The sequence below is a fragment of the Tursiops truncatus genome, chromosome 9 (assembly GCF_011762595.2).
Source record: "Tursiops truncatus isolate mTurTru1 chromosome 9, mTurTru1.mat.Y, whole genome shotgun sequence".
In the NCBI taxonomy this organism is placed as follows: Eukaryota; Metazoa; Chordata; class Mammalia; order Artiodactyla; family Delphinidae; genus Tursiops; species Tursiops truncatus.
In genome coordinates this window covers 65381583-65397952 of record NC_047042.1, presented here as the reverse complement: position 1 = coordinate 65397952, position 16370 = coordinate 65381583, and the positions used below count along the sequence as shown (strand labels likewise).

At 39.6% G+C, this 16370-nt stretch overlaps 1 protein-coding gene across 6 annotated transcripts in view; it reads left to right on the top strand.

Annotated features, from left to right (window-relative positions):
* The window catches only part of ELMO1 (engulfment and cell motility 1), a 550854-nt gene that overhangs the window by 28646 nt on the left and 505838 nt on the right, over positions 1-16370 (top strand). Inside the window, exon 1 of one of the 6 annotated variants that reach the window (XM_073809834.1) lies at positions 3633-3652. The exons of the other annotated variants lie outside the window; for them this stretch is intronic. The gene's annotated coding sequence lies outside the window, so the exon portion shown is untranslated. Of the gene's footprint in view, positions 1-3632; positions 3653-16370 lie in introns of those variants that run through there. 6 annotated transcript variants of the gene reach the window in all.

The following is a 16370-nucleotide window of genomic DNA, read 5'->3' as shown; positions in this document are numbered from 1 at the left end:
CCACACACAGAGTAACATTATGGTAAAGCAGAGGTTAACTCTTTCGATGCTGTGGTGCACAGGGCTCATCTGCATACAAATTTTGCTTCCAAGGTTGTTGTCACCACTGATTTTGCTCAAGTATTTGCTTGATGGAAATCTCCTATGCTGCTCTTTAAAGTGAATGCGAAATAACCCTGTTGGGCAAGTTCTAGAAAATCTTGGCCCCTAGCTGGACTGAGCAAATGTCTCTATCCTTTCAGGGTGGTCCTGTAAGACACCTGGCTTGTGCACCACTCAGCTCCAGGGTGCAGTTCATATCGTGGTCTGTGTGAATGCTGCCGCATGCCTGGACCCTGTGTGTGGTGGCCCCAGGTCCTTCCTGGGGTTGTGTGGGGTTTTCAAGTAGCATAGTCATGGTGTGAAACTTGAACCACATTCCGCTGACCTAATTATTCAATAGAAACGGGGTTCCCAAGATTCTAAACAGTAGTCCATCCCTTTGGAGAATATATATGTCTATTACCTTATCCATCAGGATAAAACCTGAGAGTTGAATGCAAGTCAAATTGTTATTTTTCTCCCTGATTCATCTTTGTGAGGTTGGTGTCATCAGTTTTATAGTTGGCAGCACATCTGATTTAGAAAATAGATGCTACAAGTTGAAGGCCTAAATAAAGCTAAATAAATCTAAAGATTGAAGTCCAATAAAGGAATTATCTATAGTTAGTTCACTTATTTCTAGTACCAGTCAGTTGCAAATCTGAAAATCCAGGCTTAAATCTGCATGTTCATTTAGTTGTGCTGATCATCTGAAATGCTGGTCATTAGAAAGGTTATAGTTTCATTATGGAGTATACTTTGAACTTAATTTGTATGTGGGTCTATTGGTGTTCTGGGAATTTTGCTCTAAGATGTTTTGAAGGTATGCTGTAGCTATGAGGTGTATGAGTTGTTGACGAGTTGTTGAGGTGCTATTTATTTTTAATATACTCCCTTCTTTTTTCTTCCCAAAGCGAATAATCAAGGATTAATGTTTAAGTGGGATCCATTTACTTCATACTGAGAGTTATTATTACTGTAATTCATGTTTCTTTTCTCTTGAAGCTCTGATGTATCTTTGGGAAGATAAACCTTTTTGTGTATTAATTACTTTTCAGTATTAATTATTACAACACAGCAGTGAACATTATTGCACACTTATTATGTGTCCGGCACTGTGCTAACTGCTTTAGATAGATTTTTATTATTTAATTTTGCTATCCATACTAGACTTTTGAGTAATGTCTATTAGAATTCGCGTTTTATAATGAGGATCTGAGACCTGGGGAAGCAGACCTGCCGAGGTTTCATGTTTGTGAGTGGCGGAGCCAGGGTTTGAACACAGGTATTCTGGCTTGGGATCCCCTGCTCCTTAACCCTACAGTCTTGATATTGCAGATACAGGCAAATCTTTGCATTTGAGGAGAGAACTACAGATGCAATCTAGCACTTTCCAGTGATTCAGAAGGGCTCTGCGTTTCCATGTAATATGAATTTCGGGACAGTGGATTGATTCACTTTGATTAATTTGTTTTGTTCAAGTTGGCATCCTGCTAATTTGCACAGGCAGTAGCTGAAAGCAGTGGGAGATACCCCAATAGGGCTCTGGGTCGCAAGATATGTTAACATGGAATTAAGAAGTTCACAGGCTTCATATATAACCTTGAGACTGACTCACTTGTTATCAAGATGAAAACTATGGCCCAAAGTATGTGTTTCAGAACATAGGATGTTACTTGGTTTTCCGTAATAAATAATAGCAAAGTCAACTTAAATAACTAGCTTAAGTTATTAAATCAACTTAGATAACTGGTCTAAAAAGTTAAATAAGTTTCTTTTTTTTATTTCAGAAGATTTTCCAGGCCTTTAATATATGTATGCTATGTGCACTGCCATTTCCAAGAAGAAAAAAAAGGAGTATTAAGTGTTTTTGGAATGCACCTGACAATTATTTGATTGTTCATTTGTTCTGGCAGATAAGATTTGTCGTAATGCATCCATGATGCATTGTTTTAGATTTTTCCAGTCTAGCAGTTAGGATGACTTTGATTGCAAGTAACAGGAGACCCTGCGCCTAGTGGTTTAAACAATAAAACTTTATGTAAGTGAAAAGGTTAGAGGTATAGGGAAAGATAGAATTAATTAACAGCTCGATTCAGCCACTCCCTAGGTCATTTAGGGTTTGGTTTCTTTTTGTTTTTCTCTGTCTGCCAGAGTTGAACTTTGGAGCTGGGCAAGGGGCAAATTCCCCTAGCTAATGAGCCGGGTGATCACCAAAGAATGGCAGGACAAAAATCTGATACTTTTTAGGAAGAGTGAATGGGAGCATGGATGTTTGAGAGGCAGCCAACCAATGTCCACTGTGGCCAGTGACCTGGTACCCCTAACTTAGATTAATGAAGATATTAATCTCCTCTCTTCTTCACCTTGTATGTATTGATATTCTACACGTATTGTGTAGGCTTTTTCCCTGCCTCAGGTATTTTCAGTGAATATTTCTATAGTTACCTCTAAACACAGAAAAAATTTCCAGCAGCATTCTTAGAGGTAGCATTCTGCATATTTCAGTTTCCCATATAGCAATCCTGTAGACCTGATAAGATATTAGTATTGGCTGTTAACATCTAAGAAAAGTTTTTTCCAAGGAAATTAAAAAAAAATTTTTTCTTAGCAAATTGAATGCCATTATGACATGTTACCCATTCCCTGCTGTATGATTCTTATTTACACTTAATATTATTTTGATATTAAAATATCCCGGTGAATGTAAATTGAGTTCTCTTAATTCACCCTTTCACATTACTGCTTGCAGGTTTTCCCTCGGTTCTCAGAAAAGTGCTGAAGGATGTTTCACTCAATGACAGGCTGGGGTTTTAGACAGCAAGAAAAAGAGAACTAAGGGCTGTAAGTTTGCATGTCACAGGGACAGTCAGTTTTGGCCCTGGGGATTTCTTCTGAGAAGTGAGAAATGCCTTCAGATGACTTGGTTCATTTGGTGGTTGACCTTTTTGCCACGTTGTAACAACTGGTATTTCCTTATGTTCAGTAAATGGACCGAGTGTCTGCTCTGTGCAAGGTATTTTGTGTGGAGTCTAAGTTGATTGGGAGACTTTCCTTAGAAGTACAGGCTTCCTGGTCTTTCAGCCTGGTCAGGGAGATGAGACAAGCATACAAATAACTAATACAAAGGATCAAATGTGGAGGGAGGCACAGAGAAAAGTCTAAGGGGCTGAGAGGAGGGAAAGATCCCTGGGAAGATGAGGAGTCCTGTGTTTGTGGAGGAAGGGGGAAGAATGGGGACTTCAGACAGAGGAAGAGTTAGGAAAAGGATAAATAATCTAGTTTGGTTAGAGTCTAAATGTTGTGAAGCAGTTAAAAAAAAAAAAAGAATTCTCGTACTAGTGATTTATTGTTGTATAACAAATTAGCCCAAAACTTAGTGGCTAAACCAACAGTCTTTATTATCTTCTATGGTTTCCGTGGGTCAGGAATCCAGGAGCATCTTGGCTGAGGGGTTCTGGTTGAGAGTCTGGCCTGAGGTCATAGACACATGTCGGCTGGGGCTGCAAGTCATCTGAAGGCTCAACTAAGGCTAGAAGATTTGTTCCAGGGTGGCTCGTTCACATAGCTGGTAAGCTGGTGCTTGTGCTCTTGACATGACAGCTGGCCTCTCCCAGAGTGAACTTTTGAGATCGAGATGGTCAAGTGGCAGCTGTATCCTTTTTATGATCTAGTCTTGGAAATCACAAAGCATCATTTCCTAAGCATTCTATGTTTTAGAAAAGGCCAGTCTAAGGGGAGTGAGTAGGAGTCACTTTTTAAAGGGAGGAGTGTCTAAGAATGTGCACACATAATTTTAAAACCACTACTGTTCTTGAAAAAATAAATGACAGAAGCAGAAGCAATAGTTGCATTGCAGTGGTTTTCCTTTAGTTGTTTCTGCTACAGTGTTACTCATCTTATATTTGGCATGCTAGACTGTTTTGATTGGTAAACTATGGTGTAAATAATGTCGAAAGCATATTTTCTTCCTCTAAGCTAGTTATTTAAAATAAAAATTGGTAATTTATTCAAAAGTTTCTCCTGTAGCAGAAACTTACTACATAAGAGAGATAAAGCAGAAGTGACTCAGGCTGAGGTTGTGGGGGAGGGGTGCAGCCTCCCATCAGCACCCGGGAAGGCCCCACAGACACCTTGGATGCTGAGAATGGCACTCGGTTTGGAAGCCATGCCATGGATCCATCCAATTCTTTTTCGATTTTCTTCGAGAATTCAGTTTGTTCTTTTGAAGAACTCTTCCCCATTCAGGGATTCAGAATTGCTTTGTAAAGTGTATTCTAATCGTTAGAATTATTTTCTGTAATTTAAATAACGTGCTTGAGCCATGGCACTGAATGATGGTTAGTATTGTTTTATTCAAAATGTGTGTTTTGTGGGTGATGGTGGGAGGTGGTTGAGAGAGAGGAGGGGACTTTAGTTGGAACAGACTTTTCCCCTCTGTGGAGCACACATTAGTTAAATACACACTTGGGACTCAAACATAAAGCGATGGTTACAGCAACGAAAGACAGGGCCCACCATTCTCGTGTGAAATCAAGACTAAAAGCTATCCATGACCATGTGACCTCAAACCATCACGATGTTGCTGCTGGAGTGGGAGGCAAACTTCCGAGAAATGGAGAATGTTTGTGCTTTGACATGAGTGTTTTGATAATTACCAGAAGTAACAGGGGAAATTTTCATGAACCAGGTAAGGAAAAATATGCTTATTAGTCATATGAATAGTAGTTTTCTCAACACGATAATATACTGCTAAAGTCCACCCCCCCCCAAAAAAAGCCCTTTCTGTAGACTGCAGGAAAAGAGACTCTTTAATACAATAGAGAAATTGGAAAAGCAGAGTGCATTACCTCTCTCTAATTTAGCACATTTAAAGGGCAATAGCCAGCAAAATTAAATTTTATTTAAAGAATTTTGAGGATGAAAAGCATGAAGATATTACTTTTTCTCCACTACCACTTTCCACTTTCATTGCTGCTACGATCTACTTTACCCATTCATTCCTGGAAAAGAAAGAACGTAAAGCTTGCTGCAGTGATTTCTTTTTAAAATAAAGAAGTATTGTAGCAGATGTAGAAAGCCTAGAAGAGACCAGAAGCTGGGTGCTAAATGACAGAAGGGAGACTATTTATTTTTTTACAAAGTTGTGTGTGTGGAAAGTGATGATTGCTCAGTGAATTCATCCATTGACCATCAGTATTAATACCAGTGGGATTTCCCATTTAGAATATTGCTAAGGTAGAATTAGTTGCTGTATCTCCACAATTATTTCTTAAAATGATTTTCTATGAGCCAGTAAAATGCCATGCTACTTTTTGTCCCTACTTCCTGTTCCTGCTGTTCTAGGTTTTATGTGAAAATGTATTTGTGGGAGTGTAAGCCTGAGCTCTTAGCAGAGGGCCTGGCATGGAGTAGCATCTGTAACCATGAATTCCCTTCCTCCTCTTCTCCTCATGCGTATTTGCACTGACCTCAGCATCCAAGTTGGGAGGGTGTCAGAGAAGATGCCTATAAATTGCATCTTTTCTTCATGCAGCTGAAAATTTTTCCACTAACGTCTTCTTCGCTTTGCAGGTTTATCTGTTTCTCTCTCAACACGCAACCCACTGTTTCTTTCTCCACCAAAATATAAGTCAGGTTGCCATCATTTAGGCCTAGGCCAGTAGGACCAATGATGGGATCTCATTTCTCTGTTAGTTTTCTCTTGTTTGAATGAGGAAAGTGATTATAAACCTGGATTATTGTTCATTCTGTTTTCATCTTTATATGCCATTCATTCATTCATTCATTTGTTCAGGATAACATTTATTGTGGGTCCACTGTGTAGGGCTATGTGTGTGTTGGGGTGAGGTGTGGGGCATGGAGGTTACTGTGATCTAGGTATCCAGGCCTTTGTCTCTGCCTTTTGGTATCTCACAGTCTGGTGGAGGGTTGGAGAGATAGACATTTAAACAAGTAGGTACATTTCAAATAAGCACTTATGGACCTCCTGTGGTATGCAGTGAAGTGAACCAAATATCATGTAGATGTCAGGTTTTACTAAACTTCCTTTCTTTCAAGAAGTTCATAGTTTAGTACAGGAAAGAAGACATACCTAACTTAGCAAACATTTAGAGAGCTGTGTCTGTCAGTAAACTGCTCTAGTTGGGAAGTTCAAGTTTATTTTCATGTTAATTACATGAAATAAGCCCTTCATATGCAAAGAAAGTAAAGACCTTTGGAAGGGACGTAATTAGAGTGGGAATTGTGGAGGAAGTGGGAAGCAGAATAGTTAAGAGTAATTAAGGACTCAGACTCTGGGAGTTATATATATCTGCGTTGGATCTTGGCTCCATTACTTAATAGCTGTGTGATTTTCGGTGTGTGTGTGGGTGGAATTAATTTCCTCTTTAAGACTCAGTTTCTCCATCTACAAAATGGGGATGATATTGGTAATATTTACTGTGGTAGATGGTATTTTCTGAAGATGTTCAAACCAGTATCTCTCATCCCTCATGTTCTTTTTACAATATCACTTTGACAGTCCTTGCATCTAGTGATAGAGTTTATGTCCCTTCTCTTTGATCTTGAGTGGAATGTCATGACCACCTTGACCAACGAAGTATAGCAAAAGTGTTGCTATATGACTCGCAAGGCTGGATGATAAAAGTGCTATGCATCTCCATCTTGCTGTGTGGTGTTCATTATTGGAAGCCAGCCACCATGCTGTGAGGAAGCCCAGGCTGCCCATGGAGAGGCCCAAGTGGGAGGAATTGAGGCCCCTGGCCCACAGGCCTGGCTGAGCTCCAAGCCGACTGCCAGCTCAACTCTCCAGCGTATGAGTGAGCCCTCATGAAAGTGGATCCTGCAGCATGCTGCCCGTGAGTTGCCCTGGCTGCCTCTACGTGGAGCCTAGACCGGTCATGCCTGCCCAGTCCTGCCAAATTGTAGTGTCATGAGCAAAGTAAATGACTGTTGTTGTTTGAAGGCCCTAAGTCTTAGGATGGTTTGTTACACAGTAATAAATAACCAGGACATATGCCATATAAGGCTGTCAGAAGAGTCAATGAAATGATGTGTGTAAACCAGCACAAAACTAATGCTTCACTAATGATTGCTATTTTCATTATTGTTGGTAGTTGAGAAGATATTTAATGAAAATCAGCATTAATTCAAAGTGAGGTCACAACCTAAAGTTCCCCCCAAGAACTTCTGGTATCTAGTAGGTTTTAGGGAACTTGTTTTATTCACTTTTTTGTCATTTGCAAAATCTGTTTTGTGTCAGCTTCCTAGAGTCCTTTTCTCCTGGGTTTATGATGCTGACTTTGTGCTGGACTCTGTCCTCTGCTGAGTCAGAGTTTCACTCAGGCTTTCAGTGTCATAACCAGACTTGTAATCAATGTTTAAACTTTCATAATGTTCTTTTTTTTATTGTAGTAAAAAAAGTAACATAAAATTTATCATTTTAATCATTTTAAACTGTACAGTTCAGTGCTGTTCACTCTATAATATTGTTGTGCAACAGATCTCTAGTAATTTTTCATATTTCAAAGCTAAAACTTCATACCTATTGAACAACAACTCCCCATCGTCTGTTCTCCATCCCCCCCCAGCCCTAGGCAACCACCATTCTACTTTCTACTTTCTATTTCTAAGAGTTTGACTCCTTCCTGTAAGTAGAATCATGCAGTATTTGTCCTTTTGTGACTGGTTTATTTCACTTAATGTCATGTCCACAAGATTCATTCATGTTGTAGTATGTGACAGGATTTCCTTCTTTTTTAAAGGCTGAGTAATATTCCATTGTACATATATACCACATTTTGTTTACCCCCTTATCCATCAGTGGACATTTAGTTTGCTTCCACCTCTCGACTGTTGTGAGTAATGGTGCAGTGAACATGGGTGCACAAACATGGCTCTGCTGTAATTATTTTCCCCTCCCACCAACAGCAGAATCTCTTTGAAGTGCATTTGAGAGAGGTAGGGGCTTATCTGTGTTCATTGCCATCTTTTTTTCCCAACATATCTTAAGAGAGTTACAAGTAATCAGGTAGCGAGGCTGCCTGGATTCTAACGGGGTTTCAACCTCAGTAGGCATATCTGTTGTGTAACCTGAATAGTATTAGAGTTATACCTCTATTTGTAGGCTCTATTGCTTTCAGAGCAGTTTTAAAAGCATTATTTTATTTAACCCTTGCTACATGGTGGCTGTTTCTTTCATATGAAAAATATGAGGATACAATTATGGTACAGATATAAACTCTATGAAGCTATAGGTATTCAACATAGTATTCACTATTCTTCGCCAAAGTGGGCTTTTCTTATGAATAGACTTGAGATAGTTTTTTACCTGTCTTTTAAATTAATAGATGTTATATTTTAGAGCAGTTTTGTTTTAGAGAAAAATTGGGTATAAAGTAGAGAAAGTTCTCATCCCCTCTCTCCCTGTACCGTGTCCACTGTTATTAACATCTTGCATTATTATGGTACATTTGTCACAACTGATGGACCAATAACAATATATAATTACTAACCAGAGTGCAGAGTTTACGTTAGGAGTCACTCTTTGTTTTGTATAGCTGTATGCATTTTGACAAATGTATAATGTAGGTATCCATTATTCCAGTATCACACAGGATAGGTTTTATTGTCCTGAAAATCCCCTGTGATTCACCTATTCATTCCTCCCTTCTTTCCTCCCCGCCCCCGACTGACAACTATTGATCTTTTTATTGTCTCTATAGTTTTGCCTTTTCCAGGCCATCATACAGTTGGGATAACAGTATATAGCCTTTTCAGACTGGCTTTCTTTACTTAGAAATATGCCTATAAAATTAATCCACGTTTTTTGTTTGTTTGTTTGTGGCTTGCTAGCTCATTTCTCTTTAAGGCTGAATACTATTCCATCGTGTGAAGGGACAGCAGTTTATCCACTCTCATATTGAAGAGATGTCATAGTTGTTTTGGGGTTTTGGCAATTAATAAAGCTGCTATAAACATTTGTGTGCAAGTTTTTGTGTGGACATGTTTTCAACTTATTTGGGTAAATACCATGGAGTGTGATTGTTAGATCCTATGGTGGGAATATGTTTAGTTTTGTAAGACACTGCCCAACCGTCTTCCACAGTGGCTCTCCCATTTTGCATTCTGACCAGCAACGAGTGAGAGACTTCCTGGGGGTGCACATCCTCACCAGCATGTAGAGTTGTCAGTGTTTTGGATTTTAGCCATTCTTATAGGTATGTTGTGCTATCTTGTTGTTTGAATTTGTAATTTCCTAATGAAACACAATGTTGATAATTTTTTCATATGCGACATGTTTTTATTTTTATTTTTAAAAGTTTTATTTTGAACTAAGTATAGACTCACAAGAAATTGCAGAAAAATAGTATGGTGGGGTTCCTTAATTCAGCTTCCCCCAATGGTAACATCTTACTTAACTAGAACATTATCAAAACCAGGAAATTGAGACTTCACAATACAATGACTAGACTATAGACGTTACTAGAATTTCACCAGTTTCTGCATGCACTCATTCCATTTTTATGTGTGTATCCAGTTTTATGAAATTTTATTGCATGTGTAGATTCATGTAACCATGGCCACAATCAAGATAGAGAACTGATCCATCACCACAGACACTCCCTACAGCTCTGCCTTTGTGGTTGCATGCTCCCCCAAACCCTGCCATGCCCCAATCTCTATTGACCACTGGTCAGACATATGTTTTTAAAAATTAGCCCTGGAGTTATTGATGCAGTTTTGTCTCTGCATCAGTATAGTTTGAAGGTTATTGATTGATTGATCTTCCTTTTGACTTTGATACTTATGGCTCTAGTCCCAGGTTAGTTAGAATGAGCACGTGTATCTTCATGTATTGTTTGGAACAGGAATCTTTACTTCTTAGAAGTTGGGTACAAAGAAATTTTGCAGAGTGCACTGCAAGGTTTTGAATGGGTAACACAAACAGTTGCAGTTTAGTGAATTTGAATAAAATGGGAACACTTCAGGAACTTGGGACAGGCTTGTTGCTGCAGATCCTGAACTATAGTCACGAGTCCTTATGCAGCAGATAAAAGTAGGCTTGCATTATTATTTTTATTATATGTTATATATATATGTATATTATTATAATGTTGCAAAAGTTTTATTAGCAAGTTCCTTTAAGTAATGACCTACTTTAGTTCACTGAAAACATGATTCAATTTCCTGAAACATAATTTACAAATAATTTTTCAGATGAAATACCAATGGGTATTTCCTAACCAGCAAATGATAGCACTGTGAGGAAGTGGAAAAGTCATGAGAGAGAAAACACAAGGTGGGAGAAGGAAGGAAGGAGTCCTTGTGAATGTGAGCCTGTTTCAGGCCTGGTGAATGGTGTTCAACAATAGTGCTGGAGCCCATGAAAGATATTTATTGAGGGTGCTGGGAACATTTTAATCTCTTATTTCAAAGGAGAGAAAAGTGTACTTCAGAAATCACTGGTGATTTTTATTAAAAAAATTTTTTTTTTCTTTTAAGGAAAAGGAAGCACAGCCCTCAGACTCCAGCCAGTGGCCACTTTCCCATATAGTGGGAAAGTTAAATTTTTGCTGGGGGATTATTAGTTAAAAAATTAATTTGTAAAAACAACTGCATTCCATCGTGCTACTGACATTTTAGGCCAGATAAGTTTTTCTGTTGGGGGGCTGTTCGTTGCATTGTAGGAAGTTACCAGAATATTTGGCCAATACCCACCACAGTAGCACTCCCTGCCCAAGTTATGTCAAAGAAAAATGTTTCCAGACATTGCCAAATGTCCCCAGCGGAGGAGGAGCTACTCCTGTTTGAGAACCACTGGTTTTATATTATATATATATGTGTATAAACAAACACATATATTCTTGAAAAATATATAGTAGTATTTCCCAGTTGACATAATGGTGTAGTGTGTGTATATGGTTCTGCATCTTGGCTTTTGTCCATTTGTTAATGTTTTTGAGATTCAGCCATGTATATAAATACAGTTTATTTTTATTTAATTGCTGTATATTGGGTCACCTTTAGACCGTATCACATTTTATTTATCTATTGATGGGTATGTAAGTTGTTTCCAATTTTGCCATAAAAAAATTATTCCTCAGTGATTATTTTTATCCATGTCACCCTGAGCATGTATGTGATCATCCTAGATATTGAATAAAAGCCCACTAGAATTTATTCAACTTTACTGTAAATGACCAAATTGTTCTCCAAACAAGTTATATTAATTTATACCCCCAGTTGGCAGTATATGCGATCCTATTTACACCACATTCTGACACTTGATGTTGTAGAATTGTTTAATCTTTGTTCATCTGAAAGGTGAACATGGTATCTTATTGCGGTTTTAATTCACACTTTCCTGATTACTAGTGAGTCATCAAGTTTTAAACCTGGAAGGAACTTTGGAGTCTTCTAGTCAACACTTATATTTTAAAGATGAAAAAAACGAGACTAAGAATATTTTCTTAATTCTTTCTTACCTTTACTTTTCTTCACTAGGAATATTTTTCTGCCTCATTGTTTTATGTCCCTCATTGTTTTGTCATATTGAATTCAGTAGCAAATCAAATGAAACCTTTCACATTTGCAAGGAAGGCAGGAAATGTATAGAGAAAAAAATGAAAGATTTTGATAGTACAGATTTCCTCCTTGCAATATTGTTTTTCACTAGCCACCCCAAGAGGATGGCTCTTTACTGAACTTATTGTGTTAGGCACAGGACCTAAACCAAGGAGGACACACAGGTGTATACATGAATGATGGAATGAACCCTAAGATGTAATGAGCAAAAGATAAGATCCTAGAAGCATCTAAGGCTTTTTTTTCTCATCTCCTCTGCATCTTGAGTTTAATTTCCTGATTGTGCCTGCAGCCTCAGCGGACCTGAGAATTACTAAGAATGGAAGGAAGTGTCGCTCTTTTCCTTATTTGGACGGATTCCCCAGTGAATTTTGATCCACGCTTCTGGGGTCAGCCCTCTTGAGTCCAGCCTCTTAGATGCTAGCTGTTGAGACCAGCAGAGTTGACCCTCCGTGGCAGAACAGCCTGGGCACTGTCCCCTGAGGGACACGTGGTCTCCTCTGTAAGGCCTCCAGACTGGAAGAGGTCCTGCCTGTCTGTGTTATAACTGGTCCGACTCTAATAAGCCTATCTTCCTGAAAACTTCATTCCCAGTAATGAACGCAGCATCCCGAGTACCAGTAAGCATGTCCAACATGATTTCAGTGCCCCACGCACGGGCAAGTTTAATTGCTATGTGCTTGCCTCAGATGGGAAATGAAAGCACATGTGACCTACAAGGCTAGCATTGCGGTTCTATGTCATCCATTTCATCACAGGTATTTGTGTCAGTCAAAACAACATGGAAATATATTTGTTTTATTTTGTGATTTGGGAGAATAACTGCAGATAAGCCAGCTTTCCCCAGAGTTAAACTCTGGGAGCTTATTTTTATGCTAAATGGTGCACGTAATGCATGTTAATATTTTGTCAAGCTGAAAAATATTTCTTGCTGAAAGAGACTCTGTTTAGAGGCTTTTTCAAGCCACTGCATGCAGGATGCGCTAAAGCCCATTTGTGTGTTCAGTTCTTCTGTGATTTGTGTTTTGAGTAGGCATCTGTTGATGACCTATTATGGGCAGCATACAGTCACGTTGCTGGAGCTAGAAAGAGGACTAAGAGGAAGACCCTGTCTTTGGAGCCCTCTGTCAAGTGGAGACAAAGACGTGCAAACAGATAGTCACTGAGAAAGGAGCCAGGTACAGGCAATAGGGGACAGAGAGGAAGAACTGAATAACCACTTTGGGGAACTTGCAAGTTTCCTCAAAGGAGGAGCATTCCTGCTGTATCCTGAATAATGTGTGACGGTGACAAGGATTGGGGTGTGGGCGGGGCTGAGACTTGGGTCGGGCTGGGAGGGGAGGGCATTCAGGCAGAGGGAACAGTATGTGCAAAGGCTGGGAATTGTGAGAAAGCCTGACCTTTTGGGAAGAATTGTTAGTGACTGTTCATTCTTGTTGTTTGGTCTGGATGTATTAAAAACACCCATGCCCTGCTTATGGGAATGATTCATTTGAATAAAATCCTATTACCACCCCAAGTTATGCTGTGTAACACAAGCATTTCAGCTCCCCAGCTGGTGGCCCCCATTACCAAGGCTTCAGTGATCTGGCCACAGTGACTTCTCCCCAGGGAGTATTTGCTCAGCAAATGCCTTCTCCGGGGCCAATTTCATAGCGTCCACACTTTTAGTGAGGACTCTTGATAGTGCACCCATTTGCATTTTATTCAGTAAAGATGAAAAGGGGGAAAAAAGAGGGGAAGAAATCTGAACCAAGTAATGGCTGACTTTTTTTTTTTTTTTTACTAGATATTTTGTTTTTTCTGATGAAAATAGTAATTGATAGTAACAGTTATCTAGCTACAACCTCAGTCTATTTAGTACTAAACTTTTAAGTTAGCCTTTCAGAGTCCATAGAAAACTATGAAAAAAAGATCCAGGAAACTTTTGGGACTGGAGTGTGAGACCTCCTTCTTTTCATGCTGAATTCAGAGTCTTTGCTACATTTCTGCAGAGAAGCTAGATCTCAACACTGATTGGAATTCTGGGTCCTGCAGATGAGGAGTCGTTGGACAATGTTAGGGTATAAGAGAGCCCTTATGGAGAAACAACCTGAAGGACCCGGGGAATTTACTTATTACTTACTAGGTTGTTATTTCCATTAATGCAGGGAAGCGTCTGAACGATGCCTTTTTTTCTGGAGATGTCATTATCAGAGTAAAAATAAGTGGGAAGCCTAGGGATGCCCTGGAAAGCTGAGGGAGCTGCAGTAAAGTGCATTCCTTGGAGTGAAGTGAAGGTGAAGGGGAGGAACCGCCCAAGGTCAAATTCAGGGTTGGGTCTTGGTGGGAGGGGGAGAGGTCGTTTGTTGAAAGGTGAGGATGGAAGATGCTCATTCAAACCTTCCCATGCACTCCTTAAATTGGGTAAGTTTCTGAACTGATTTGAGAAGAAAACTATGATAATTTTAGGGATTCTTCCCATCCCCCAGTCCCCTCTTTCCTTTTTCTTTTTTTTTTATGAATAGACTTTACTTTTTTGGAACGGTTTTAGATTTTACAGAAAAATTGAGCAGATAGTACAGAGAGTTCCAATATACAATCCCCTTTCTGCACAGTTTTCCCTACTAGAAACATCTTGCATGAGTGTGGTACATTTTTTAAAATTAATGAACCAATATTGATACATTAATATCCATTAACATCCACAGTTTACATTAAGGTTCACTCCTTGTGTTGTACATTCTGTGGGTTTTGACAAGTGCGTGTGTCACGTAGCCACCATTACAGTATCATACAAAGTAGTTTCAATGCCTTAAGAATCCCCTGTGCTCTACCTGTTCATCACTCTTTCCCTTCTCCATCCCTTCCACCTGCACTCGCAGCCTTCAATCCCCTGGCACACACACATCTTCTGATCTTTTTACTGTGTCTGTAGTTTTGCCTTTTCCAGAATGTCATGTAGTTGGCATCAAACTGCCTGTAGCCTTTTCACACTGGCTTCCTTCACTTAGAAATATACATTTAAGATTCACCATATTATTTTATGACTTGATAGCTCCAGCACGGCTGCTGGGTTGTATGTTATGGACTAAATGTTTGGCTTTGTAAGAGGCAACTGTCTTCCAAGTTGGCTGTGTCTTTCCTCCTTGCTTTTGAACCTTCCACATGACTTTCGTTTGGGAGCAGAACTTAGAAATAATTTGTGGGAAAATGCAGGTGCTACTTAAATTGTAGTACACGGATTCTGAAATACCTAGAGAAGTGTTTTGTATTAGGTAGATGTGGTAGGTGGAGACCTGACCAACAGTCTCTTACTGTAAAGACATTTATTGTTTACTTAACCAGAAGTCAGGGCCAGGTGGCTTCAGATTCATTAAGTAGCTCAAGGAAATCATCAAGGACCCAAGATCTTTTCTTCTGCTCTCCCATACTAAGTATGTTGGCCTTTTGTCTTTTGTTCACACTTATAGTCTCAAGATGGCTGCTGTAGCGCCAGGCACTATGTCCTCACACCCTTAACAGGAAGAAAGAGGAAGGGGAAACACCAGCAGCTCTCCTGTTCCTTTGTTTCTTATATTAGAAAAATGACCTTTAGCAGATATCCTCTGATGTCTTTTCGGCTTCAGATGGTTCATTTGATCACTCTAGCTGCACAGAGGCCAGGAAGTGGCTTATCTGAGCCCCTTGAATGTTTGACCAGGCCTCATTCATCCATCTCGGGGACTGTTGCACGAGCTACTTGTCACTTTGTTTGGCCTCAGCATCCTCACTCACCTGTGGTATGATATGTGAGATCAGTCACTTTCAAATTGTGCTTCCATGAGACCAAACTTTCTGAAGATGAGCTTAGAGGTCACTGCAGGGGGAGTGAGTGGGAGCGGGGGACAGTGAGCCAGGCTCTGGCCTCCCACTTCTTCCTGGATAAGCACACTTCCAGCTTCCTCACATGTTAGGGCTCCTGGAGGGTTTCCTTTGGATAAGTCCTCTACCGCTAAAATTAAGGGTGAAAGCACCCTGGGTTAGATGATGGTGAATGTTTCAATTCTAAGAGTCAGACTTTTGGACGAAAGTGAGACAAGGTTATTAGTCTCTTCCTGAGTGCTTCACAAAATTCTTAGCATTTTTGCCTTGAAAATTTTACCAGATGCACATGCTGTACAGAGATGTTGTCCTCTGTCCTAAAGGAGGAGGACTTTGCCATTTGTAAAGTGGTTTGAATCTTACCTCTTCTTTGACGAGGAGATGGTCTGGAGGTGGAAGATAAAAAGATGGTCAACAGCCTGAGTGTTATCCCCAAAAAGTGAAAAATTTGATCTTCCTTCATCTTTTCAAACACAGTTAATCAAATGTCCCTGAGTAATTGAAGAGGATGATTTGTGTTCTCTTCTATGCTCTTTGAACTCTTTTCCATGTTTATGTGAAATATGTTGACTTCTCAGGTGGACATTTTATCTTTGATGTAACTATTTCATCTATAGTGAAAAATGTTATGGGCTTTTAAAATTATTTCAGTTAAAATGCTTTGTAATTTATATTTGTCCCCTGAAGTGATTTTGTGAAATTTTAGGAAGAGAAAGTACATTAAAAAAAAACCACAAATAGGGCTTCCCTGGTGGCGCAGTGGTTGAGAGTCTGCCTGCTAATGCAGGGGACACGGGTTCGAGCCCTGGTCTGGGAAGATCCCACATGCCGCGGAGCAACTAGGCCCGTGAGCCACA